This window comes from Calypte anna, chromosome 9 (genome assembly GCF_003957555.1).
Source record: "Calypte anna isolate BGI_N300 chromosome 9, bCalAnn1_v1.p, whole genome shotgun sequence".
NCBI classification, from domain to species: Eukaryota; Metazoa; Chordata; class Aves; order Apodiformes; family Trochilidae; genus Calypte; species Calypte anna.
This window is the reverse complement of record NC_044255.1, coordinates 13,848,351-13,873,090: the sequence shown is the minus strand read 5'-3', so window position 1 is coordinate 13,873,090 and position 24,740 is coordinate 13,848,351. Positions and strand designations below refer to the sequence as shown.

The 24,740-nt window shown below is 45.5% G+C and overlaps 1 protein-coding gene and 1 non-coding gene across 2 annotated transcripts in view; both read right to left on the bottom strand.

Annotated features, from left to right (window-relative positions):
* FGF12 (fibroblast growth factor 12) overlaps positions 1-24,740 on the bottom strand; it is a 217,674-nt gene that overhangs the window by 107,189 nt on the left and 85,745 nt on the right. The window lies entirely within an intron of this gene.
* Positions 8,161-8,311, bottom strand: LOC115598799. Its single transcript, XR_003987931.1, has one exon. It is a non-coding gene; the product is annotated as a U2 spliceosomal RNA (small nuclear RNA).

Here is a 24,740-nt window from a genome sequence, read left to right as displayed (position 1 = left end):
AAGTGCTTAAAGCAGAAGCTGCAATACCTGCTCTGACCTCTTTGTAGGACTCTTCTGGGGCTTTCCAAGAAAAGCTTTTTGGACATAGGGAACCCTGTTTCCTTTCTTCCTCTATTCATGACCTCTCTACAGCTCATCTTGGACTAGTAATTCCTGTACAGTGGGCTTTTCTTCCCTTCTCTCTGGCCATGCTTCCTTCTTCCCTACCCTCCCCTTTCATAGGCATGCTTCTTTTCCCACTTCAGGGAGTTATTATCTCTTTGGTCTTATTCCACAATGTAACACAAAAAAGCAACATTATTCAGTTAAAGGACTGATGGAGCCTGCTACAGACAAGTAATTGATTGAATTCAGTGTCCAGAGACTAACCTTCCCTTGTAAAACAGCAGAAACAAATGGAGAGAGCAAAGCTTTCTATCAGACATGAGGAAACAAGCATGGACTCTGCTTTCCTCTTACCTATCAAGTCATCAAGTCATATCCTAAAGTATTCCCTTTTAAATGCAACCAAGTTCTTCAGGAGGACAGTATCCCCCAAGTTTCCCTTTCTCCTCCCACCAAGAAGGCTGCAAAGCTGGGAATGCTTCCTCCCCACTACCCCAGGGACAATGCCAGCTGCTCTTTCCGTGGCACCCAGCACGACAGCCATGCCACCTGCACCACAGCATTTACAGGAGCCCATGGGCACACCTGGGGTAGCTGTCTGCTGTGCAACACCCCTACCCCAGCACAGGGGCAGGGGGCAGCCTCTGATAACAAGACAAGCTGGCAAGGCAGCCAGCAGCACTCCAACAAAAAGTGCTGTACCATTGCCAAGTGCTGTCGGATGCAGGGCAACTCACAATAGGAGCTTTCATCTTTCATTATGATTGAATGCTCCTGCTGTAGCCTGTTGAAAAAAACATCTTCTGAGATGCTATAGGGCTCACCGCAGTTCATGCAAGGCAGTATAAACCAGGAGACAAGTTATTTGCATTTTCTTTTGGCAGAAGCTTATAGGTAAGACAAGCTGCACTCAGAAAACAGAAAATGTATGTGTGGGAGTGGGGAACCTAAATTAAAAGCCACTTAAGTGGGCACTTGAGTAATTATTGGGAGGCTTCTGAAGAGACATTCTTGTCATTAATTAAGGAGAACATGGCTTTGAACTGGGTACAGGTGGCAATATGGCAACAGAAATCATAAGCACTCCACACAGAGATGACCAACTCTCCATCAGTGGCAGAGGCATGCTGAGATTTACTGCCCAAAGAGCATCCTGTAGAGTCAAAAGAGAGCCAGGGCAATAGAGGGGCTGAAATCCTGATTGTGTCACAGTCTCAGTTTCTCTGCACCAGTGAATAAGAGGCATAAAGTCACTTCTATGAAGCCACCTAGCTCTCAATGTCCCTGATCCTTAGCAGGGGGGCATCCTGTTGATTCCCCTACCTTCAGCAGCTCCGGAGGTACTAAATTTCTAAAAGGCCTCCCCATTCAGAGGAACTGAGGCAAAATGTGCTGGTCAGGTCCACCCTTGAGGAGGGTGGTCTTATGTGTCCTGTCAGTGGTGTGGGCAGCTTAACTGTGACCTGGCTCCCAGGATGCTTGCTCTCTCCTTCCTGACTTTCATAAGCCCCATGCAAGCTTTATCTCCCATTTACTTGGCTTTTAGGATCTTTCTGTTTCTTAAAGAAAGCCAACAATACATGCTCCCTTCTCAGTGTTAAGAGCCACATCTACTATTTTATTTATTCAGTCCACTATAGCAGTCACTATTAGAGTGCCTCTAATACCCACTCCAGCCCTCCTCAAATCCTTTAGAATATGGGGTGCAAAAAGGTGCCCTCACATGAAAAGTCTGATTTAACAATGAAGTTACTTAGAGCAACTTCTTCATGACAACCTCAGGCACTGAGGAAATTAAGTGTGACGATCTGCAGCTACCAGGGCAGTGTCTGCCTCATTAAAGATGCAGGTAAAGAAATTTGAAGACAGTAGCAGTAAAAGGCGCATATGCAACACAAGCATGTCCTTGGAAGGTGCATATTTCATAGACACTTCATTACCTTCAACAACTTTCAGGCTCTTGCTTATTCATCAGCAAGTTTTAACTGTCATGAGCCAAAAAAAACCCCGTAGGCGGGGATGATCAAAATGAACACAAATGAGCTAAACTTCCAGATCTCTCTGCTGCTCCAGGAATCTCCCCACAAGCTCAAGACTCAGCCCCTTGAATTGCTGGTGCTCTGTGCTGCACGGGGGGTGTGCAAGAGATCCCTGCACAGCACACACCAGCTCTCACCCCCATTAAACATACCAGACTGACTCCTGAAAAGTTCCACTTCAAAAAAAAAACAAAAACAAAAACTTGACATATGGAGGCATGCACCAGGCATTAATTCTAGAAAAGCCTACGTGCTACTTCCAGCCTTATTATTTGCACTTGGATGGCTCCAGCAACTAATGCAGTCCTTTCACTTCTCTTCCTTGACTCCTGGCAAAATGTAGGGTTCAAAAAGTCTTCTTTCCTACTGTTGTTTATTTAGCCATTTCATGTGGATGTTATCAGCTTGAATTTGGCCCGGCTTCTCAATTTTGTGGAAATAAAATGGAGCATTTCTAAACCTTCAATCAAAAGAAAATATGCCCACAATATTGTACAGCTTGAATAAAGGCTTTTCTTTTTAAAACAAAGGATGCTCTCTTGTGTTGCTTGAAACCCTGGTACTAGAGCAATTAAGAAAGTGAAACTGGCTGCAAACGAAAGCAGAATGGATATGTTTCATAGATCTTCATTGCCCCAGCAGAAAGAAATGTAAACAAGGCATAAATTACAGCAGCCAGAGGACAGATAAGCTGAAGGACAACACTGGCACAAGAGCAAATGGGTAGAAACTGGCCAGGAATAAATTTAGACTAAAAATTAGACATGGTTTCTAGTGATGAGAGAAGTAAGACACTTCCAATAGGACCAGTGGGCCCCATGAATATATGGTGTGACACAGCCCATAATAACAAGAGCCAGGAGACTGTGCTCTCATCTGTAGCACCAATACTTTTGGTCTCTAAAAGAATGGGGAGACATCTAATGCACACTCAGTCATTTTTTTAATGATCACTGTCCCTTTAACCTTGCTAATTGCTCTATCTTAAAATACATCTATCCTAATGGCCTTGCTCATTTAATTGGTGAATTAAAGTAAGCAACAACAATTATCAAGTGTTCTCATTTAACAATGTTGTTAAATAAAATGGGAGAAAATAAGATCCCATAAAATACAAATGGACTTCTGTAAGTGTTATTAGGGATGCAATGACAGGAGGGCATTCAGTCCAGTGTTTACGTTGTTAACTATCACTTAGACATCAGTTCCAAAGCTTATACAATTAGAAAGCTATTCCTGCAGATCTTTGCTATTGATTGGTGCAGTCTGCAGAAGCACTGCTTTGTACAAACTCATTCCAGAATAGGGAAGCTGTAAGCTCACATGTGGGGGGTTCCCTGGCCAGCTGGTACTCGCCCAACACTTAGGGGATACTCAGTATCATCTGGCAGGGTGGGGACTAGATTCTGTTACCAGGCTGTGTTGGGAAGAGTCATCCCCTCAACTCTTCATTCCAGTTGATCACCCCTCATCAGGATTTCTGGTCTCCCAACTTAGCTACTACTCAGCCTATTTAAAACTTACATTTATACCTGCAATTTCTGTACTGAACTGCTGCATTTCCAGTTAATGTTTAAAAGTGAATTGCTGCTGCATAATGTAAAGCAGAACAACAAATATACATTAGCTACATATCACAATCAGATAATTACCAACCAAGATATTCTTACGCATGTTCAACCTCTTACAGGATGTAATAGGACACTATCAAAATAGAGTTTGCATTACAATGACATTTTTGGCTTCTAGCACTTTGGCTTTTATTGTAATAAATTCTAATTTTCTGATTTTTATCTACTACTCCCCCTTTGCTCCTAGTGGCACAGAAACTATGATTATGCCAGCTTTAAAACTAGACTGCCTGTTTTTAAAGCAGTCTTTCTGCCTGATTCACAAGCACAGCACTGAAGCATTTGAGACCCAAATATTGCATATCTTCCTCACTGCCAAAAGCAAAGCACAGCATTGACAGGCTTCACTTCGACTCCCACCAGCCCACAGAGTGACCACCTCCTCACCATGTACCTTCCTCTCCACACTTCAGATTCCTGCCAGCAATAAAACGAGGGTGATGATTATGCTTTTGTGAGTCTTTTCCACAGGAAAGCTTGCAAAGACACTTTGCAGGTGGGTCAGATGGATTTCAGGGTGGGATTTTTCAAACAGTACAGGCAAAGGGTGTTGATAAAAGAGCCACCACTCCCTCCATGCTCGCACAGATGGAGCTGTTGGGAAGGGCTCCGTTTCTGAAAGGTCTGATGTTCTCTTCAGCTGACACCTTTCAAAGAGTCCCCTTGGCATCCAGCTCAACTCCTCTCCAACATGAGCTGTGACGCTGTTGTACCATAAGGCCACAGAATCATAGAATCATAAAATGGCTGGGTTGGAAGGGACCTCTGAGATTATCAAGTCCAACCCTTGATCCACTACGGCCGCGGTTACCAGACCATGGCACTAAGCACCACATCCAGTCTCTTTTTAATTATCTCCAGGGATGGAGAATCCACCACTTCCCTGGACAGCCCATTCTAATGTCTGATCACCCTCTCCATAAAGAAATTCTTTTTAATATCCAACCTAAACCTCCCCTGGCACAACTTGAGGCCATGCCCTCTTGTCTTGCTAATAGTTGCCTGGGAAAAGAGACCAACCCCCACCTGACTCCAACCTCCTTCCAGGGAGTTGTAGAGAGTGATGAGGTCTCCCCTGAGCCTCCTCTTCTCCAGCCTGAACACCCCCAGCTCCCTCAGCCTCACCTCATAGGACTTGTGCTGGAGTCCTTTCACCAGCCTAGTTGCCCTTCTTTGGACCCCCTCCAGTGTCTCAATCTCCTTCCTGAACTGAGGGGCCCAGAACTGGACACAGTACTCGAGGTGTGGCCTCACCAGCACTGAGTACAGGGGAGGAATCACTTCCTTGGACCTGCTGGCCACGCTGTTCCTGATACAGGCCAGGATGCCATTGGCCTTCTTGGCCACCTGGGCACACTGCTGCCTCATGTTCACCTTCCTGTCAATCCAGACTCCCAGCTCCCTTTCTGTTTGGCTGCTCTCCAGCCACTCTGTCCCCAGCCTGTAGTACTGCATGGGGTTGTTGTGGCCAAAGTGCACGACCCAGCACTTGGAGTTGAACCTCATCCTGTTGGAATTAGCCCAGCTCTCCAGTCTGTCCAGGTGCCCCTGCAGAGTCCTCCTGCCTTCTAGCTGATCGACACTTGCCCCCAGCTTAGGGTCATCTGCAAATTTGCTGTTGATGGACTCAATCCCCTCATCTAAATCATCTATAAAGATATTAAACAGAACTGCGCCCAACACTGATCCCTGGGGGACACCACTAGTGACCAGCCGCCATTTTGATGCAGCACCGTTCACCACCACTCTCTGGGCCCGGCCCTCCAGCCAGTTCCTAACCCAGTGCAGAGTGCCCCTGTCCAAGCTGTGGGCTGACAGCTTTTTCAGGAGTATGCTGTGGGAGACGGTGTCAAAGGCGTTGCTGAAGTCCAGGTAGACCACATCCACAGCCTTCCCCTCATCCACCAGTCGGGTCACCTGATCATAAAAGGAGATCAGGTTGGTCAGACAGGACCTGCATTTCCTAAACCCGTGCTGGCTGGGTCTAATACCTTGTCCATCCTGTAGGTGCTGTGTGATTGCCACCAGGATGATCTGCTCCATAACCTTGCCAGGCACGGAAGTCAAGCTGATGGGCCTGTAGTTTCCTGGGTCCTCGTTCTGGCCCTTTTTGTGGATTGGCGTGACATTCACTAACTTCCAATCATCTGGGATGTTCCCGGTGAGCCAAGACTGTTCGTAGATGATAGAGAGGCTTGGCAAGCTCTTCTGCCAGCTCCCTCATCACCCTTGGGTGGATCCCATCTGGTCCCACAGATTTGTGGGGATCCAAGCAGCTCAGTAGGTCAGTGACTGTTTCCTTCTGGATTACAGGGGGGCTGTTCAGATTCTTGTTTCTTTCTACAAGCTCCAGAAGCCAGCTGTCCTCAGGACAACCTGTCTTACTGTTGGAAACTGAGGCAAAGAAGGTGTTAAATACCTCAAGCTTTTCTTCATCTTTGATAACTATATTCCCACCCGTGTCCAGTAGAGAATGGAGGCTTTCCCTGATCCTCCTTTTGCTATTGATGCATCTGTAGAAGGACTTTTTGTCATCCTTCATGGAGGTAGTGAGATTCAGTTCAAGTTGTGCCTTTGTCTCTCTAATTTTCTCTCTACACAACCTAACTATATTCCTAAATTCTTCTTGAGTAGTTAGCCCTTTTCTCCATAATCAGTAGGCTCTCTTCTTTACCCTAATTTCTTTCAAAATCCCCCTGTTCAGCCAGACCAGTCATCTTCCCCGCCGGCTCGCCTTCCGGCACACCGGAACACCCTGCTCCTGTGCTTTTAAAACTTGCTTCTCAAAGTACGTCCATCCCTACTGGACCTCTTTGTTTTCAAGGGCTGTTTCCCAGGGTACACTCTGAATCAGTCTTCTGAATAGGCCAAAATCTGCCCTCCAGAAGTCCAATGTAGAGGTTATATTGATGGCCCTCCTTGAGGCATCCCTGAGTATTGAAAACTCTATTATTTTGTGATCACTGTGTTCCAGACGTCCACTGACCACCACATCTCCCACCAGCCCCTCTCTGTTTGTGAACAGGAGGTCTAGCGGGCCTCCATCCCTGGTAGGCTCATTTACCAGCTGGAGCAGGAAATTATCCTCTAAACACTCTACGAATTTCCTAGACTGCCTCCTCTCTGCTGTGTGGAGTTCCCAGCAGACGTCCGGCAGGTTAAAGTCACCCACGAGAACAAGGGCTGACGATTCTGAAACATCCTCCAGTTGCTTGTAGTATAATTCATCACCCTCATCATCCTGCTTGGGTGGTCTGTAACAGACTCCCACCAGGATATCAGCCTTGTTGGCCTTCCCCCTGATTCTGATCCACAGGCACTCAACCTTATTGTTACTGACTTCAACTTCTACAGAGTCAAGAGACTCTCTAACATACAGAGCTACTACTCCACCTCTCCTGTCCTACCTCTCCCTTCTGAAGAGCCTGTAGCCACCCATGGCAGCACTCCCGTTATGGGAGTCATCCCACAATGTTTCCAAGATAGCGACTACATCACAGCTTTCCTGCTGCACGATGGCTTCCAGCTCCTCCTGTTTGTTGCCCTTGCTGCATGCATTGGTGTACATGCACTTCAGCTGGGCTGCTGATTTGGCTCTTAACTTGGGCTGTCTACCCTTGGGCTTCTTTCTGGAGGGCCCGGTTTCAATCTCATCCCCTTCAAACCTAGTTTAAAGCGCTCCTTATCAGCCCCGCCAACTTATAGGCTAGAGTCCTTTTGCCCTTGCTAGATAGATGGAGACCATCTCGTTTGAGGAGACTAGGTTTGGTGAAATTTGGTCCATGGTCAAAAACCCCAAAGTTCCACCGGTGGCACCAATCCCTTAACCACCTATTGATATGATAGGTTTTCCTCCTCCTCTCCTCATTCATCTCTGCTACTGCAGGAATTGAGGCAAACACCACCTGTGCTCCTGACCCATCAACTAAACAACCCAGTGCCTTGAAGTACTTTTTAATTGTCTTAGTACATCTTTCATTAATGTCATCACTGCCAGCCTGGTCTACCAACAGTGGATAATAATCAGAGGGCCAAATTAGCTGGGGGAGTCTCCTACTAATATTCCTCACCTGGGCCCCAGGAAGGCAGCAGACCTCCCTGTGGGATGGGTCCGGTCAACATATAGGGCCCTCAGTTCCCCTCAGAAGGGAGTCACCAACTACAACTACCCTTCTTTTTTTCTTTGTAGCTGTAGTTGTAACCCGTCTGGTAGATGGGGGGTGAACAGGAGACCTTCCAGACAGATCTTCCTTTTGTCTGTCCTCTGCCTGATTCTCTGAGTCCAGGGCCTCATATCTCTTCTCTAAGGGCACCTGGGGAGATGGTGAGGGTAGGGAGGTGCCACCCCCTTATCAGCTGCTCCACCTCGCCTGACACCACCAGCACAAGGGTGTGCCGTGCCACGCCTCGCAGCCCTTTCCATCACAGATCCAAAACCCCATTTAATATGAAGTCCTCTCATCGTGGACGTATCTGATATTAAACTGATAAAAACAGATAATACATGTAATCTTAGACAAAAGGCCGAGAAGCGATAAGGAGAAGACTTGGTGTTGCGGCTGCAGAGCAGCAGTCCCACCAGCCCCACCAGCCCCACTTTCCCCTCCCACATCTCCTCACACTGATGTGTGCAAAAACACAGGAATAAACTAGGAAAAGTACAAGCCTGAATTTTTTTTTCACGAACGTCCAACACTGTTTCCCTGGGGCTGGCCATGTACCACATACCTCCACATCAAGAGACATGACAACAACTCTTTGACTAGTCATCAGACCAGCCCTGTGCACTGCAAGTGCTGAAAGAGATATTGAGCGTTCATGCTCAAACCCACATAGATTTAAGAAAATTAAAATAAAAATCACTGCCTATTTACATCAGTCCAGCTTCGTGCATGAATGCTTGAATGCATATAGGAAGGAAAACACGACTGATTTTTACCTTAAACTATGCCCTTTTTGAAATATCCCTCCCCCGTCTTTTCTTTAGTTTCACCATTTTTAACGCCTGCAAGCGCTTCCAAAAAATGCCCCACTTATCAAATTGCATGTATAAACACTATGCAAAGAAGCCACCGAGCACACAGTCCAGGCGAGAGAGGACGAGATAGGGAAGCAGAGGAAGGCGGGCGGCTGCGGAGCGGCAGTGCCGCCCAGTGGCCACTGCGGCCCGAAGAGTATCTCGGCTGGAGGAGCGACCCGCTCCCATCCTCTCCACACCCCGAGTCAAAGGAAAACAACAAACGGGAGGATAGGGGAATAAAATAATAAAGAGAAAAGGGGAAAAGAGTAAAAGGGGAAAGAAAAAAAAAAGGAAATGGAGAAAGAGAAAGAAGGAAACCCCCCACGAGCCCCTAAATGGTAAATGCAGAAGAAGGTATTTTACAACAGCTTGGAAGACTTCATTCATTTACACTGTGATTTCCATACACCAGCACCCCTGCAAGCCAAGCTGGGAGTCTGAAAGCAGCTACCTTTGGAGCAATATCCTCACACCGGTGCTGTCCCTGGTACCCTTCTGCTGTTCATTTGTTCTGCAGAGAGGAGCTGGGTCTCATGCTGGCAGCAAAGCTGCCCCTGAAAATTTTACCAGGGGCCAGGACATGTTGTAGAGTCAGCTGTAGAAAAATGGGGCTGCTGGCAGCCAGGAAATGTGCTCAAGAGGAGCGAGGGAAATGAGGCACCTGCTGCGGGCCCACAGGGTCACCCCACTTCCCCTAGGCATGACCTGCAGCCCCGCTTTGCTGGGTGAAGCAGATTAGCACCTTCAAATAGCTCAGGTCAAACTTGCCACTTTCTTTTGAACAGAAACATAAAGCAATGATTAAAAAACTTGAAAAATTACCATGCCCTGGAAATCAGTGAAAGGAGAGGGATGTTCAACATCTTCAAAGGCAGGGGCTGTGGCCCTTTGCCGGGGAAGCCAAGGCCATTGCCTGAGCAAGACATTCTCTCGCACCCCGCAGAAATGCAGGGGGACAGAGGAATCCGGGGACCTGCAGCCATCCCCACAGGTCTCTCTGCGACAGCACTGCCACCTGGCGCCCGCAGGGACACAGACACCACGCCCTCCCTCACCCAGCTCACCCATCGGATGGATCAGCAGCAGCTCAGCAACCCATCTACAGCTCAGCAACCACTCCTCTGCAACCCAGCAACCCACCAGTAACCCATCACCTGCAGCCCAGCAACACATATGCAGCCTCCACTTAGACCTTGACCAGGTGAATCCATCTGTCCCAGGCCATTTTTTTTCAAGGCAAGAGCTCCTCAAGCTCTTCTTCCTGCCCAGGGCTGCCACTTGCTCCTGATGAAGTTTTACAGCTTTGAACTACTCCTAGGAAGGATTTTTCTATCATCTAATAAAGCAGCTCTTGACAGCTCTGTGACAGAAGCACAGGTGCCCCATGCTGCAGGTGACACGTCAATAAAACAGTCTTATCATCTCCACATTTTAAAAAAAGAAATCGGTCTGTGGTTTGATCAGAACATTTGGTGGATTCGTGCCACTTAACAGGCTAGCATAAAAAAACCAAACCAAACAAACAAACAAACAAAAAAAAAAAAAACACACACAAAAAAAAACTTGAACTGAAAGCAAGGAAAGATGTTTTTTCTCTGCAAGTGCTTGCCTATCTTTTTAATCAGGGTGCTTCATTGAAAGTATTTTGAACAAGTTAGAAACTTTTTCTGTTGGAGTTTTGAGCTAAATATTTCAAATCTCATTCTTTGCCTCCAAACTTTTTGGCACTGCCCCAAACCCTGGATACACTGTTCTCTCAGCACTGAGTTAAATTGCTTCTCCCTTTTGCAGCCCTTTTGTTCTACACCCTGCAAATCCGAATGCAAATTCCAAGCTAGAAGGGCTTCATGATAAATGGAAAGCTCTATAACTTACCCTAGAAATGCCTGCTCACCTCCACAGATCTTGATCTGCTTTCCAGACTCCAGAAAACTGAGTATGCACCAAGGTCACCTTCACTCCCAGATGAAAACAACCAGCAACAGGGAGGAACAAATCACACGTTTAACAGCACAGAGAGCAACATCCTGCAATGTCCCAGGGAGACAGGCCAGGGGCCAGGACAGCAAAGGGAGACAGGGATTTCCAAGCAAGCTCTAGGCAGCCAAGTCAGATGCCAATTAGAGCCTTAAAACAGACATCATTAACCATCCTGACCTTGTTTTAAATTTAAGCAGAGATCATTTGGGTTCCCATGCTCTTTTCTATCCCTGAAAAGGTATGAAACACTTTCTTACATGTTTCTGTCCTCCTGCCTGGTCCTGGTTGCTGCAAGCCAGGACTAGGAAACAGAAGGCAGCTGCCCAAGTCTGGATCTGTGGTTGTTTCATACACAAAACTGACAACAGGGGCAGCTTTTGCCCCTTTACCATCCATGTTAGTCATCCTATACAAATGGCCAGAGCTGGGAAGCTTAGATGCTGCATTTAGCTGTCTGAATATATGTCTAGCAAAATATGGTGAGAGTCCCTGGGTATAATGCTAAGCAGCAAAGGGCACCACTCACAGAGATGTACTACCACATCAGCTCCAGATGCTAAAACCTGCAGGGTAATATAGATGCACAGAACACAAACCAAAACACTAGCTAACTAGCTTGGCCCCACATTTATTCCTTTTAAATTTGTCTACAAGCAAGTTGTGAAAGTCCCTGCTAGGTCTTTTATTCATAGCTATTTGTTTATGTCGCCTTGAGCAGTTCTTGCTTTGCCAGTCATGCAAGCCTAACATTTGTAATTTGTCCTATAAAATAGGAAATTAACGTAGGAAAGAGGCTGCACACAGCTTTCCACCGCAGCATTAATGTCAAGCACTATATTCCATTTTAATGGAATAAAATGGGTTTGTGTTGTATTAGTAGTTGCTTGCCTAGGAAAAGGAAATTTCCACAGTCCTTTTGGTCCCACACCCTGACTCCGCAGCAAGAACTGAAAACAGATCAAAGAGGCAAATATTTTAAGATTTATTATTTTTTTTCAGGAAACATCTATTCAATATTTGTTCTACATAAGATCTTTAAATTTGCAGAAAATTAACAGAAAAAAGCCACAAATCATCATAGAATCACAGAATGCAGGTGTCCCAAAATGCAGATATCCCTATCTTAATACCCTTCTGTCCTACACAGAGAAATGTGTTAGGTGGGTATTACAGAACAAGCACTGCAGAGCTGGGGTTTAAATTAACTTAGGCTATAAAAAGTGGACGCTTTACTAATAGTTGCTCTCTGACTAGCAAATATATTAGAAAATGAGAATATAGTAGTCACTCAGATCTCTGGCCTATTTAAATAAATGTTGGAGGTTACCTTGCCCAACAAAACCATTCTGATAGAGCCCATTATTTCTAACGCACCACTGCTTTCTCTCCTGGGTATGTTTTCCTTCCCAGTATACCTTGTTTATACAATTACGTATTTCTTACCCTGGGACACAGCCTTTGCAGTGCCATTGATCACAGAAAATAATAAGCATACTCAGGATGCTGCAAAGTCTCAGTGGGCCAACACTCTTCACAATTTTTCCAGTGGATTTTGTTTTGAACAAGGTACAAGAAGAGCCAGAATAATCCTCCTGTAACTGCAGCACAGCCCTGGGCACAGCACAGGTATAAGACTAACTCTCTTTGGAATAAAATGACTGAAAGACCACAGCTAGTGCTCTACCTTGTTAGCTACATGCTAGGGGAAGAAACTAGGGGTTCTACGAGTGCTGAGTAATTACAAAGACTTGCCAACCAATGCCTGCTACGCTAACGTGAACAGAAATATGTGCAGCCACTTTTTGCTTGAGCAGAACTAGGGCTCAGGCACTCAGTGCAGCCCCAAAAGCAAAAGGAGTGTAGATCTGGAGAGTTGCTCTGGACTTCCCAAAGGGGCACCAGGGGCAGGCCAAGCCCCCTCACATTCCTCATGATGTCGAGTCTGGCACACACAGGCACAGTGGCAGTGACAGCCCCAGCACACAGCTCAGCATAGCTTGGTATCATCCTCTGCTGCTGGGCCATAGACAGGACACAGACCAGCCTGCTCCTTTGGGTACCAACCACAGGGGTATCATTATCACATCCTTTAATACAAACTGGCTGGGGGCTTCCTTCTCCTCCTCTCACCTTACAGCACCAGAGCTGGTGGTTTCTGTCTCATGGGAGGCAAAAAGTGTGTCCTGTAGTGCAATAAACCCCTGGTTCTGTGTATCTGCACAGATGGAAAAACATGGGTCCAGGACAGCTCTGCTTTTACAGCACAGCAACCCAAGTGAGCTCCTGGGGTCCCCAGGGGTTCTTCCTCTGCTGTCATTGCCTCTGTGAGCTCATGACAGGCTGGCAGGGGGCTCCAGCCCTTCACCTGCCCCTTGGGAAGTGGGGCACTGGCCTGGCAGGAGCTGCCAGCCCCCAGGCTCTGAGGCAGCTCTGAGCCACTATGCCAGCATGGATCAGGCCCACATCTCGATGCCAAGCCCATCTCCTCGTGGTCCCACAGGCACCTTCTCAACGCCAGTGAGAATTCAAAACTACTCTTAGTGAATAATTAATTGTTATTGAACTGAATAATCTTCAGTGAATGAAAAGGCTGGGAACCTGCTGGGCATAGGAACATGGCTCCATGGTTGAGGCACAGATGTGCATTTCTACAGGTGTTCCCTGAAAATACCCTAGTGAGAGATCCTGAGGCTGCAGGTTGAAAAATCCCTTATCTCCTTTTGGGACCCAGAAGCCTGCAAATGCTGCTGGAGAAGCATTCATTTCCACTGAAGGTGTCACATGCATCACAAACCAGGCACAGAAAATACATTTCCCTGTGGAAAAAGCATTCCTGTGACGGCTGCAGAGAGAACAGCAAAGAGAAAGAAAACAGGCAGGGCTCGGCAAATACATTAAAGGACTTCTGCCTAAGCACAGTTATTTGGAGCTCCCCAACTCACATGCAGATTTTCAGGCTGTGCCTCCCACCCCCCTCCCCGCCCAGGGAGCTGGGGTTCTGGGATGCCTGCCAGCTGTGATAGCTGCACCGGTTCTGCAGAACAGGGTTAATCTGTCCCTGCCGCTGTGCCACCGAGGTGCCCGCCGCAGGGTGCATGGCCCATTTATCCCTGCCAGGGCTGCCTCAGCGCTGCCAGCTCCACCAGGGATTTGGTCGCTGATGGAGAGACTTAGGCTGAGGAGGGGTTCTTGTCCCCAGGACACAAGAACAAATACACACAGCTTTTTCATAGGGGGGAGTGTTTAAAGAGGCACGACAAATTTTTTTGCATCTGCAGAAGCCAAACTAATTGGTTTAAGTAGAAAAATGTGCTCTTAGGAGCTCACCTTCCCCTTCCCAGTGTTTGGCTTTGTAGGTGGCAGCAGCAGCACCCTCCCCAGCCCCATCAGCTCTGGGGGCAGAGGGCAAACCCATCCTAGCTCCCTGAAACCCTGCGGCCAAGCAGCCACAGGGAGGCATCAGAGGGATGCTCTAGCTCTTCATTAAAACAGAAGGCAAGAAAGGCCTTGGGCACAATTCCCTTAATGAAGCTGGCAGCCTTGCACGCTAACAGCACCTGATGTGAGAGGTCTGAAGCACAGCTGCACAAACACAACCAACAGCTCTTGCAGACCCCTCAAAGAGCTTAAGGGCCCGGCCCTGCAAATACCTGTCTGAAAGGAGTAAAGATTTCCGTGCTGCAGAGCAGGCAGAGTTTGCCTCTTATTTAAGCATATGTTTGTGGAAAGCATTTGTGTCCTGCAAAGCCCCAGCCATTCCCTGCTTCTGCAGAAAGCAGCTCCAGTTGCCAGCACCTGTCTGGCAGCTGGGTAATGATGTGGGTGACATTGGCTCTAATGCCCACAGGAGGCTTGAGGGGTGCTGGCAGCCACAGCACAAACAAAAACCAGCATGTGGCTGGTTTTGTACTGGGTTCTTTTATTTTTCTGTTGTGGTTCTGTTTTGTTTGGGTTTGTTTTTTGTTTTTTTTTTTTCGAAAACACTGGTGACATACAGATGACGAAAAAATGGAAAATAGAGACAAAAAGTGCAGAGAATATTTTGAAGAGCAGACAGAGAAGGATGCATGCTGCCCAGCATGCAGCTTTGGGACTCAGAATTTTGTTTGTGTCACACAAAGCCGCGGGTCAGGCTGGCAAACACAAGCAGCACTGTAGCATATGGCAAGGAGCATTTTAAAGCCACAGCTGTTCCCACCCTGATCAAACCCAGTCTGCAGATGGGAGGTGTGGAGGCTGCTCCGGTGCGGGCTGGGTGAGCCCTTGGCAGGGTTCGATCAGTCCTGCTTCGCTGCAGGATTTTTTGCTTTGCTACGAAAACGTACCAGGACACATTCAAATTCAGTCCAGTCCTGACGGGCCATTCTTCACAGCCAGCTTGATGGGCTCATCCCTTTCCACAGGGATTCACATCAGCTATTCCCCATCTGCATCTCTGCTCCCCAAATTATACTTATTTTGGCTCCCTACCCCCACTATGTGGATATTTGTGCAGTGTCAGAAAAAGCAGAAAGAGCACTGAATTTTGCACAACTGATTTGATTATTTCAGATAAGCATGCAAAGCACTTTATTTGGTACCACAAATTACATAAAAATGCTATTTACAGTTCTTTACTTTGCTTCACTCTATGAATATTGCAGTACAGACAAAAAAATCAAAAAAACCCACAACCAACCAAACAAAAAACAACAAGAAAACAAAAACCAGAAATGGGGTGATACTTCAAGGCTAGATGACTCCAGGAATAGCTGTCAGTCTGTATCACTGATTTTCAAGCTTGCCATGGGTTATCATTGAAAGATATGTATCTAAACTAGGTTACAGTTTGAAAAACTACCTAGCATTACTTGGATATCTCTTGCCAGTTTCAAAAGTAAGTAGAAATAGAATTCTACTGCAGAAGAAACAGTAGCCACAAAGTTAAGAATATTTTTTAGAAAATAATTTGGCCACCTTTTTCTGTCAGAGGTGAAAATACTTGACATTCCCTTCAAGTGGCAGAAGCTGGGCATATCAGAGACTTGGCTGAAAAGAGTTGGTTGCTCAAAATTTTTTGGTTCTGAGAATAATCACATCACTGAGAAGAATACTAAGCATGGTCCAAGACAAGAGTAGTCCTGGTTCTGCTTCTGGGACAGAAGTTTAACTGGGAAGTCCCATGGAAGATGGGTCACAGGTGGAGTGCAACTGAACCAAAGATGTATTTGAGCATATTGGTAGGCATATCTAGCTACAATATGCTTATCCTGGATAATAAAAACAGCAGAAAAAGTAAAATGCTTCAGCTGCAGCATAACTTAGACCAACACACTGGCTGCTCTGAGTATGTGGTTATGGGATGAAGACATCAACAGTGCTATTGCTGCTGGACTGAGCGAGATCAAAGCAAATTCAATGCAAATCTCTGTTCTATACCTACCAAATTCAGTGCAAACATCCTAAAGGAAAAAGAATAAAAAGGATTACTACTTGAAGAAAGACAGGTTGAGGAATGAGTCTCTCAATTCCTGATGGACACTCCAGGACAGAGCCTCATGATGAGTTGCTACCCACAAAGGTGACTCAGCTAAGTGAGAGGTCAGAGGTGACTCAGAGTTCTAGGCTGACAGTCCCATCTCTGGCTGGTTAAGCCTCAGGGACAGAGCCTCCAAGGAGGTTGCCACTGCTGACCTAAGATGACCCAAAGCAGTGTAACACAAAGCTTTCAACAGAGAGAGGTATGGTCACCATGACTGCCTCCACCCCATGATACAGGGGAACAGCAAAGATCACTATGAGGCTTAAGACACAGTCAGTGAGTGCCCATCCCAGGCAGTGGGAACACACAGACAGGCTCACCAGCCACTTCATGACAGACTGTGATTTGTAAAGCACCGCTGCTTCCATATCCCTGAATGTTTAGGGCAAGACTTTTTAATCAGTAAAAATGCTCCCACATTTTGTCAGAGGGGAATGAGATGTAGGGAATATCCTGGGGACAGATCCTTTGGAAATATCCTGTGAAAGGTGACGTCAACTTTTTCCCCAAGAGACAAAAAGAAAACAGAGCAAAGCAAGATTTTTTTTTTTCATTTACTTAGTAAGTTATGTTAGCATGGGAAAAATCAAAACCCCAGACCCAAATGTCTTTTTCTTCTGGCCTTCCCCTCCGTTTCTTTCACTAGGGCAGCAAAAGTTCACCAGAGAACTTTCTGAATCTTTGGGAGCAAAGCCAGAAATCATCCCCCCTGCCCTGCAGACTGCTGGGCTCAAATTACTTAGTGGATTATCTCTTTATGATTAAAAGATTTTGGCTCATTTTCAGAGATGCTACAGTCCTTCTCATGAGGGGTCCTGTTTATTCAACCACATCAGCATTTGATGGAAGTGTAAATGTTTGGAGAAAGAGGGACTAGCCACCAATTTGGATTCAGTTCAGTATATTTCTGTGAAAAGGTGCCAGGAGGTGACAGATTTAGGTATAGGTTGGGCACAAGATGGAGAAGCCTTTTTTTTTTTTTTTCCTCATGAATGCATGTCTTGCCTGAATTATTTGAAAATATTAAAAAAATCTCATGTACAGAAGGGGTATAAGAAATAATTGATCCCAGTAAAGTCCTCAGAGACCTTTAGGTAGATAGAAAAAAACACATATTTGTACATCTGTTGCCTACATTCTTAACCCAGCACCTGTGCTATGTAAATACTTATCCTATGACTCATGATAAATGCAATAAAACACTACTTAATGAATTAATTCTAAAAGTCAAGCAACATGCTGTATCTACCCAGCTTACCGGGACTTTCAAGTCCTCCCTCCCAGAGCCCCACAGAGATAGGGTGCGGCTGCTTCAGTTGCATCCCTGGTATCCTTCCACTTTTGCCACAGCCTGGGGACTTTCTTTACATGGAACAGAACACGTGGGCAGGAGGAAGAGGGGTCTCATGCTCCAGAAATCCCATCTTGCTGGCTGCAGCTCCTCCAGCTCTAATGGGATGGGATTCATAGCACTGCTTGCCCTGAGCTTAAAAATAACTCAACTGAAGCAGTTAGAAAGATTGATGCCTTTCAGCAAGTACCTTTCTTCCAGCCTGTATACAAGCAATCTCCTGACACAGCACAGAAACATCTTTCTATTAGGAACAGGGTATCATCATCCTATCCACAAGTGCCATCCAAAACCTGATCAGGCATCTTTACTCCGCTATTTCTCTCATATACCAGGCTGGACCTGCAGCCCCAGTGGCCAGAGAGCTCCTAGTTGCCAAGTTGGCCCAATTCATTCCTGTGTGTTTAACCCAACTGCCAACTCATCCAAAGGTCACACAGCTGCACATTGTCTGTATGAAGCCCCATGAGTGCAGGTTTGGCTTCAGTGAAACCTCCAGAAGCTGGGATGAAGCTGTCTGCAGGGAGAAGCCACAAATCGGCTTCTCTAAGACATCTCCTTCCTGGTCATCTGCTTTATCTCTCACCTTTCTTTGCAAAACAGTTGAATTGTTAGGATTTAATGGAGTCTTACTGCCCAGAAAACCACCCAGGAGTGCAGATGCTTTTCAGAGTTCCCATGCTCCAGGCTTTGCTCCCTCCTGCTAAGGCAAAGGCCCTGCACACAAGTGCTGTCTAGTAGGTGAAGCAAGAAGCTGGTAGTCTCAGCATTCCCCTACACACACCCAGTTGCTTTTCTTTCATGCATGCCTGGCAGAATACAGATCCCCTAGCAGGGGTCTGCCTAGCAAAACCCACTGCAGACTGATATCAAGGGCAGGATATTTATCCTGACTATCAGTAATGGATAAATCTATGAAGATAAAATCTCTGTAGCCCACTGCTAGGTGCAGGTCAAGGTCCTGCTGAGATAACTACGTTGCAAGGGTAAGTGCAGACACAGGTAAGTGACCTTGGTTTGCTTCAACATATGATCAAATAAAGTTACTTATTATGAAAGCCTTCACATGGCCCTTTGCATCTGTAATCATTTTGCCATTCCAGTGGACAGATACAGCTCCTTTAGGATTCAGATGACATACTGGTGAGCACTCTGAATGTCTGAAAACTTACATTTCCAATGCAGAAGGAAAATGCCTGAGTCACCATTTTATCAGGTGCTGAATAAGAACAAGTTTATTTTTTCATGTCTATAATTACGTGTTTGCAAGGGGCTAGAGCAGCTCTCAGAACGAGGAGGAAGATGCTCGAGCAAGCTGTGCTGATGGAGAGGGCCGCTGGTTGGACAGGGCAGGGGGAAGAGCACTGCTGGGGACAGCAGAAACTGATGCTCCCTAGCAATGGATGCTCTGCTTGTTTCTTTCCAGAACTCCTCCTCACAGTCCAATAAATGTTTGATCTATGGAAAGGATCAGAAGGACTGGGCAGGAAGAAAACAAAGGTTTTATTTGGCTTGGGGACTTTTGGACAATGATACTACATTTCTATAATTAAATCAAGCTCAATCCAGGCCAGGAATGACAAATACAAACAAAAGCCAGCTTCCCCACTCAAAGCTCATTAAAGTCACAGCATTTCCTAGCTAACAGGCAGGCCAGGATTGGTATATTTACCAGCTCTTCCCTAGAAGTCGTTCCTTTCTGACAAGGAAAGAAAGAATGGAGCAGAAAAAAAGAAGGAAATACACTGCTGGTATCATTCTTGACATATGGCTGGATCTGGGTGTTTGCTTTCTGCAGTTCAGTGCTCGACAGGCAGCACAGCCCCTCCATCAGACCGCTGTCGATACTGGGAAAATTGAGTTTACTCTTAATGAAAGGCCATGGGCAATAAGCAATCAGCCAGTATGCTCTTCATCCCGTGATTAATGATGCAGGGGATATTTGTCTACTGCCATGGCTCTCACACCTCTGCAACTAAATGTCTGAGTCACATCCCAAAATGGGAGGGGCACTTCATTTTTAGACTTGACTTGGGTGTATCTCAGGATGGAAAAAATTTCAGGACCAATGAACATGATGCAAATGTCACGGTGAGGGGTTTAGTACCTCACTGCTACAAGCATAGGTAGGTGTGGAAAAAAAAAAAGTTAATTTCCTACTCTAATTTACCTCTCACCACTAGCATCAGCACAGGGAGGGGATTAAGAATACGTGTCTGTGGATGATGAGAGCATAAACCTGTTCCCCTCTGCTACACAAGAGTGAAAACACTGAGGAACTGCAGTCTCGGTACCTTGCTCCTACAAGAAGGACCTCTATATCAGCTCAAAGACTGAATCTGCCCTACAAATCCCTAAGCCAAACCAAGTTTCTCAGCGTGCCTGAAGAAAATGCTCTAGAGACTCATTTATCTTACCTTGTTAATTTGTCACATATTTAAAACAAAACAAAAAATCCCACCTTGTCACCAATAAACGTTCCCTGCATGCACATGTCTCCTCAGGAGGGAGTAAGAGACTTGACAGATGAGAGCCATAATAATCCTTTATGCGTGCCAGGAAACTGTTTAAATACTACTAGGGCCATGTAAGAATCCATAGAAACCCCAGTGAGATCTGACTTTCTAAATCGCAAGTTCAACCACTTAGATGAAAGAATCTCTTATGTTGCATCAAGTGGACTTGAGAAGAAAGCAGAAGGTAATAATCATCTTCAGGCTTTTAACAAACATCTGAAAGTAGAGAGGTAATAGATGAAAGGAGATCAATAAATGTATTACCAAATTAAACTTCCATAGGAAATATTTAGACATCACAGAAGCTGGCACCTTAAGAAAAAGAGAGAGAAAACAGAGCAGAGAGGAAAATCTTAAACTCTGTTCTCAGATGGCCATTTACAGTGGCAATCATGCTGATTACACACACAAATTAGGCAAACAATCATTAATATTTTTTTCAAAATCAAGCCCCATTTGTGTTACTCTCAAGAGTTTCCAATCAAGTGTTCAATTGCAAATGCAGAACAGTTTAGTCATCAAAAAGCAAAAGACTGAAGAACATACTGAACACGAAAGAAAAACAATCTCTTCCCTGTCTTTCCCATGTTTCTGTAACTAACTCCTTCTCAGCATTTAAAAGAACATATTCTATTGACACAAGCCATAAAATTATTTTGGTTTATTGAGCTTCTCTCATTTTTTAAAATAGAGATAAAAATGTAACTGCACAATATAATGTTACAAGTAACTTTCAAGGGGTTACCATCAGAGGATAAGCATAACTACCTACCATCTGACTTCCTGACTGCTACTAATACTCTTTATAGAAATTTTAAAAATTGTTTCAAAGTGTTATTTACCCTTTCATCATTAAAATCACTTACATGTTATAATACACCTAAGCCTGAGCAATGAAAATTTCCTTCTCTGAATAAGCACATTTTTAGCAAACCATTAAAGCACTGGCTTAAAATTAACTAGCTGATTGAGGTCACAGCCCACATTGCCTGCAGGTGATGTAGAGAGATTAAGCAAGCCCTAAACAACAGAGAAAACCCTGTTTTCACTGAAATCTACCTCCTGAGACACCTCCATTAATATTTAGAGGCTCTGCCCTCAGAAAGACCTGCACCAGAGCACTTCCAATGGCTGTATCAAGTTTAGTGTTGTGTTGGAAGCCTTCACTGAGCAAAGCTCTTTTGCAGACAGAAGGAGCATTTGTTGCCCACAGGTCCATCACTGGCTACCCCAGCTGCTGGCTGGCCACTCACTGACCCTGCAGGCATTGGCTTACAGGTCACATTTAACCCTTTAGAAAGCAGTTGCCCTCATGTGTTTCTCTTAAGCAGCCAACATTCTCTCTGGCAAGCTGTACTCCCACTGAACCTTAAATACTTTATCCATGAGACATTTTATAATGCATGGGCTTTTAATGGGAGCTTATTGAACAGTTGGGAGTCTCAAATGCCTCTTAACACACAAATGAGGAATCTCAGCTGTACTCTAAAATTTGCATGGTACGTTTTCTGCTAAATACCTAAAATCCTAACCCATTCCCCCAGTTCCACTGTCCAGCCAGAAATTTTAAACTGCTTTGAAACTTCCAGTTCTTCAGTGGTTGGTACAGGACTGGGGTTAGTCCTAGAGCCACCTTACTAGGGCAGCAGCACTGTCTCCCTTGTACAGATGGGGTAACCAGGCAGGAGAAGGTGTGGTAGCATCAGGGTAGAGTTACACACAGACACTCACAGTCTAAAGGTCAGACTGAGCAACCCTCAAGGCACTCAGTGGAGATCTTGTCAATACCATCAACGAGGTTTAAATTGCTACTCATCTCTCCACACAGGAGATATGTTGTACAACAGAGCTAAGCTGTAGCCCAGATACTCTGCTTCCTCTCGTCTGGCAAACCCAGGACAGCTGCAGAGGCCTGCACTGGAAAGGCAACATCTCAGCCCTCACTCCACCATCTCTCATCAGTGTTGAACTTGTTCCCCTGCTCTTGCTTTGGCCAGCAGGCAGCCAGCCACCACCCCAGATCCTCAGGCAGAAAGGAGTTCAAAGCATCCAAAAGATGAAAGAAACCATGTCTCAAGGTGATCCTCCACACATCACATCACACACACAGCTTTCAGCGTGGCCATCCTCATGTCCTGACATGGCTGAACAGCTGGCTAAAGCTGTGCCCACATACAGTCCAAGCTATCAGTATAATCACAGGCTTGCAAGGACCGATGCACGAAGAAACTTAATGTGGCTGTAAGAGCCCATTCACCATCCTGCTCTTTCTGCATCCCACAAGACAATTAACTACCACCTCTCCAGATGAACCAACCCCACTGTTTGTGAGCCCCTGTAGATGGGAGCTCAGATCTGGTCCATCATAAATGAAAGCAAAGCAAATAGATGCCTTGCCTTGTTTATCTTGGTGCTTTAGGCAAGAGAAGGACTGAGGGAGTGAGATGCCTGCCTGTGGCCTCAGGGAACAAATGCAGGAGCTGCTTTTGGCAACAGGTACTGCCAAGTGTGGATGGGGAATGCCACTACACAAGGCATGCCATGGAAGCCAGCCTAGACCAAGCCTCCTGCTATGCAAAGATAGACTTCTCATTCTGGAGGACACACTGAATTTTAGTCAACTGTGGAAACTTAGATCTGCTGAGGATTCATTTCTCCATGGCAAACTGATTTGTGCGAGATGCCTACTCGAGCTGTTTGATGGAAATGTAATGCAGAGATGGGCTGTCTGACAGTGCCACTGCTTTGCCCTTTGCTTTAGCCTCTGTTGAAGAGCTGGGCACAGAGCTGACAGCCACAGGGATGAGAGAATTCACGAGGAAGAACATGTACAGCAAACATGAGCCACCAGTAAACCCAGGAGTATTCTTCTTCCATACACAGGAATAAGAAAATCATTTAAGGGAAAAAAAAAAAAATTAGAAAGAAGCACAAGAGGATGTTTCAGTTAATTTCTCACATTTAGCCCTTCCATCTTCATGTTATAATAGTCCGTGTTTGCTGTTGTACTTCCCTCATTGCAACAAGCACTTACCAGAAGGGGGAATGGTTTTGAGAAAGGCAACAAAAAAGAACAGAATCTTTAGACTGTGAGAGAGGCATCTTAGGAGGGGTATGTGTGAGGTACATTAAATCAAAAGTGTCTGGGGATCATGATAAGGTCAGTTATTTACCAGCTCGTTCTATACTAAGTTTCAAGGCAGAAAGAACCAAGTTGAAAACAAAGGAAATTACGGATTTCTTCATGCAACAGGTCTGGGGAAACCCTGTTGGCAGGACACTATGATGCTAAAAATACATATGAACTCAAAGAGAGTCTGGTCAAATACATGGAAGAGAAATTCACTGAGAACTGAACTAGGTCTGACTCAGAAAATTTCCTAGGCAGAAAATAGCTGGCAGTTGGGAGGGCATTTGGGGGACTTATGATATAGCTGTTTTCTTACTTTTTTCTATTTGTTTAATGTGGATGGAGAAAGAATACTGGGCTAGATGAACATTTTATCCTAGCTCAGTTTAATTACCCTCATATTTTTCTGTTAATTGATACTGACTCCATATGTCTGTCTTGTTTTTTTAACTTTTTTCCAGAGAGGCTTATTTTTTGCCAAATAATGCCCTCCAGTCTTTAGTAAACCAGTGAAGCTTTTGGTCTGTAACACAACAGTTCTGTAGATAAAGCAAGGCTGAAACAGGGATTAAGACACTGGCTCCTGGTCTCAAGGCTTAAAGAGAAACTACTAACAGAAGATGGTCCTTGGCAGTCAGTGGGGCAACATGTGCTCACTCAGCAGCAAGCACATCTTTCCTCTCTAAAGTTTAATACCAGCGGTGCTTCATCAACCAAATGAACATTCTCATAAATCACAGAGATGTCTTTCTTCCCCCAACACCACTGTCCCATCCTCTGCTGCTGCAGCCTGGAAGCAGCAAAGCAGTGGGGAAAGGTTGTAAGGGTTGAAAACTGCACTGAGTTTGGAGCTCACCCAAGCAAGCAGGGGGACAAGAGAGAAACAGAAATGACACATCTCCAGGCTGAGCTCAAGCTGGGAGTCAGACCCACACCCACCTTTCCAACACACTTGAGAGCTCTGCATTTCTCTCTCTGTGCCCTTAGGACTGGTGTTCTTATTCAGGTCATGCCCAAGCCAAGTTTTCCTATTAAAAACCCATCTCCTCGGTGAATATTAGATAGATGATGATCTCTCCCCATGGTGCAGGGGCCACCTTGTGCCATATGGCCATATATGGCCATAGAACAGTCTCCAAGAAGCACCCTTGGCTACCCCCAAAACCTGTCTGGATATTTCTTCAAGTCAACCCTAAAAAACAAAGTTGTGTCACCTTCTTGGCAGAGATGCTGTGAACCAGCAACAGATCTCCAGTGAGATGTAGGATGTGTTTCAGCCATTTACCAAGTAGGTAGAGGCAGGGAAGAACCAGTTTACTAACTGAGCAGCCTGCAAGCAATTGGGAGGCATGAATTATATTCCCAGAACTGCTTCATTAGTGTGAGAACAGTAAAGGATTCATCACAGAAACTCCAGCAAATGTAGAAACAGAGTAAAGAGCAAACT